The sequence below is a fragment of the Chinchilla lanigera genome, unplaced genomic scaffold (assembly GCF_000276665.1).
Source record: "Chinchilla lanigera isolate Chin_1 unplaced genomic scaffold, ChiLan1.0 scaffold00050, whole genome shotgun sequence".
NCBI classification, from domain to species: Eukaryota; Metazoa; Chordata; class Mammalia; order Rodentia; family Chinchillidae; genus Chinchilla; species Chinchilla lanigera.
In genome coordinates, this window is record NW_004955451.1 from 7,203,008 (window position 1) to 7,207,479 (window position 4,472).

Here is a 4,472-nt window from a genome sequence, read left to right on the forward strand (position 1 = left end):
ATTATATTTTTTAAAAAACATATCTTTTTTATCCATTCCTAAAGTCCAGAATTGTTGTGTGATCTGTATTAGGTGTTGCTACAAAAGTATTCATAGCAGAATGACATAGCAGTATGTTTGGGTTTAGATATTAAGTTTACCACATCCTGTTCAGTGCCCTCAGATAATACTAAGCTTGTTATTGATAAAATAAGAATAATCATGCATACAAAGATTATGAAACATAATACATGCCAAATACTTAGCATCTGGCAGGTATAAAGTTGAAATTCAGTTATGTTAGTTGTATAACTCCCTCCTTCTAGGAGCAGGGAGAAAGATAGATGGACCTACTTTTACAACACATATAGCAACAAAATGATCATAAAACAAGAACAAAATTACCCAAGTATCTTATTACTTTTCTTTTATAGCTTCTTCTTATTTATAAAATTAGGCACTGTTATGGCTTCTGTCTAGATGTCCCCTCAAAGCCTCATGTGGTCATAGTGGGCTTTTGCAGAAGTAGCTAGATATAGAGTGTGTAATGCTGGAATTAATGGTGTGTGATTAGTACATTATTCCACTGATTGGTTTGGCATATTTCTGGGTAGGATTAAGGGTGTCCCACCCTGGGTGTGAATACTACCCATGCTATGGGTACCCTGTACCCAGAGTGCTACCTTGCAGAAAAATGTAAAGGACAGAAAGAGGGCTGGTTTGGTAGCTTGTCTCTTGTGGATTCCTTGCTTAGTGACTTCTGCCTTTTGCCTTCTGTCTTCTCCCCACCATGAACTGTTTTTCCTCTGCAATCCCTCTCTGTCTTACCACCCTGCATTGCAGCCATTCCATTATGGACTGAAACCTCTACAAACTGTGAGCTAAAATAAACCTTTCCTCCTTTAACTTTGGGTGTTGTGTATCTTGTCTCAACAATGAGAAAAGTAACTGAGACAATCACAAACTCTTTAGTGTGGCATTAAAGTCCTTCATAATATGATGCCACTGTGTCTATACACAGAATGTACTCTTCCTCCCTTAGGCAAATAACCTACACTTGAACTGAACCAAACCACTAGCTCTGGTTCCCATGGATACCACACTTCCCCATTTCTGGAAGCTTATTCATGATATTCATTCCACTTGTCACATGTAAAAGACTTTGCACTCATTTCTGTGAAAATCTTCCTGTGTTTCACTATCCAGGCTAGATTATTTTCTCCATGAGATTTTAAGTGCCTTAAAAATCAAAACTTGTTCCTTTCTCATCATTATAGCCCATCCTCTTTCTGGACCCACCATCACTATTTTCATAACATGCCCAGTGCAAGCAATGGTGCCTTGTGCACTGTCGGCAGCTAATACATCTGGACTGGGCATGGACATCTTTGTGATAAGAAGATGGGTAGTTGAAATGGGGAGCAAGAAGAGCTCTCTAGACCAAGTGGGACAAACAAACCAATAAATAAATACAGGTGGGTATAACCTAGGAACTGGTTGCAGCTTTTTAAATTAGATTGTTAATGCCTGAGAACAAATTCTTACCTACGCTTACTATTAGGCATCTGCTGGAGCTCAGGAAATGATAACACACATTGCTATGCCTATATCTTGTAATCTGAGCAACTATTTGAAGATAACAATACTCAATATATTAACCATTGTTAGTCTATCATCATACTTTGAAATTCTGTAGCATTATTTTTATTTTTTCTCTTTAAAATAAAAAAAGAGAATGATAACACAAAGCAAGGTATTTTGACACATTATTTTGAATGTAAAAGAAAAGCCATATCAAAACCAAAGTCCCAGATTTCTTTAACAACCCCTGCTCCACCCCATCTCTCACCGTTCTTTGTCCCAAAAGGCAGAAGAGAGAGGCTTTCTCTGAAGCTCCTCTGTCTATGTAAAAGCCAAACCCTTCCAAAGATCTGGGCTATTGTCTATTTCTTTGGACCATTCTTCTCTTTTGAAAATTATTGCCTTTTCCTCTGAATTGCCTATGCCTCCCTACCACTAGCTCTCTATCAAATGTAGTACATTTATTTGTAAGTCCACCATGCATTCCTCATAAATACTATGAAAAGGGCACACAAGCTGTTAAACCTCACAGCTGGTTGCTGGGTACTGACCTTGTGGCGATGCCCCTGTATATTTAGTACTTGTATATGACTTTCCTCCTGTGAATCTGTCTATTGTCAGCTTATTTTAGCTAACTAAATTATCAAACCTACATATGGCAGAAGGCAAGGTCCTCCTACCCACAGCCAAGCTGTTATTAGACCCATTTGAGAGATAAGGAAAGCAAACAGTTAAATCTGGAGTCAAACTCAGACGCTCCAGCTTCTATGTTCCCAACTACTGTGCAGAAACACGTTTCCCCAAGCAGGGCAAGTCAAGGTGAAATGTCCGGAAGGTTTGAATGCACCCCTTTGAGGGTAGGTGACCAACAAGCCATAGCATAAGCAGAAGAAGGAATAAACAACTCCAGGGAGAGGAATAAACAACTCCAGGGAGAATCAAAGTGAGAAACATAAATGAATGACTAAGAAGGTGCAGGAAGATATGAAACAGCCCCATTTTCCTGTTAGCCATAAAATTCCCGGGATTTGGCAATATTGGGTTTCCTGCCTAAGGATTTTGTGAACCCCACTGACTATGATAAACTGACCTTTGCACCATGTACATAAGTGGTTCAATGAAAAGAAATCCGTTTGCACATGTGCTGAATGCCTGTATGATCATATTTATACTGGACTTGGAAGTCATGCTTCTTGCATTGACCTTTCTCTGCAGAGCACCACACTCTGGCAAGGACTGCTTATTCAGACTCCAGAGACCTCACTGGAGTTCCAGCTCAGAGGCGGGATTCTGCTATGTAGCCCAGACTGGCCTTGAACTTGCAGTGCTTCTCCTGCCTCAGCCTTCCAAGCACTACGATTATAGGTGTGCACTACAACGCCAAGCAAACCAAATGACTTTGAACTGATCTTTAATGTGTTGGAAACTCAGCAGTTTCATTGGAAACATGATCCTGGGGAAAAGGGACAGCTAATAAGAAAATATTTTCTCTGTCTCTATCCAAGAGTTGTGGGTATGCCTCAGTTAAAACAGTTTGTAAAAAGGCTCATGCAAATTTGGAGTTTTTGTTTTTGGTTTCTGTTAAAGGTAGCTTTCCTTAGGGCTTGTGTGTAAACCACGGCTATTATCAGTGTTACTGGGACAGTTGGTAAAGAAAAGTGTAATGTTATCTATCCCCAGTGGCATTCCCTCTCTGTCTCCATTTACAAAGTCACAGGTACTGCCAGAAAATACTCACATCCTTTGTTTACCCTACTGAGTCAATTCTGGAAGGATCAGTCTCTTAATCAGTGAGACAGATCTACTTTTCCACTTCTATGTTTGCACATCAACAAAAAACATTCCCTTGGGCTGCATATCAGTTTTCTGGCTCTGTCTTCTTCTTAGCCAAATTTTATTTCCTTTCTCCCTTGGATCTAGCCTGTCTCCATCCTCTGTCTTTCACCCATAGCCCAGGAAAATGTTAATAGTTAGATTGCTTGAGGAGAAACTTAAGGTACCACAGAATTAGACAAGATAGATATCAGTTTGTGAGTCCAGTTAACTGTATGACTTCCTGACACAGTTAAGTTTACATGCATACAAGTTCACTACTTAGTTGAATTTTGTAGTGGATTTATTTGTAAGTGAACCATGCCTTCCTCACAATACTACTTACAAGAGGTTTTTCTCAGCATCAGAAAGGCTTTTGTGTCTCATCAAAGTGAAAAAATTTCTTAACCACGGTGTTCCTATCTTGGAATTCATGATGACAAATTCACACAAATATATTATGAGATAATTGAAACTTCCATTATTAAATTATGGAGCGGGAAGGACCTCGGGTGGTAGAACTCTGGGTGAGGATTGCCATACAAAGTACAGGATGCTGAGTTAAATTTTAATTTCAGGTAAGTGATGAATTAACAACCCATATTTCATTGGGTGGACATAGTGATATAGGGGAAATGTTAAAAGTCACATACACCAAATTCCTGTTCCCCAAAGTCAAGAATGAATTCTAAAGAACAACAGAAATTAAGACTAGGAAAATCTTTCAAATATATTTTTTGGGAAAACAAATGGGGAATAGGGATGATCCTGAGAGGCAAGAGGGGTACAAAATGGGTTGCTAATGAGCCCACTTCTCAAAGAAAGTTTTATATAGCAAAATCATGAAGCAGGTACAATGTGAGTTAAAAATTATGATTAACCAGTAAGATGGCAACTATAATTGTGTAGGCAAAATTGATTGGACATTTTCACTATGTTGAGTCTTATCTATGAGCAAAAGGTATCTTTCCATTTTCTGATATCATCTTCGATCTCCTTTTTCAGAGCACTGTAACTGTCACTGTATAACCTTTTACTTCCTTTGTTAGATTCATTCCTAAGTGTTTCATTTTTTTGGATGCTATTGTGAGTTTGTTGTT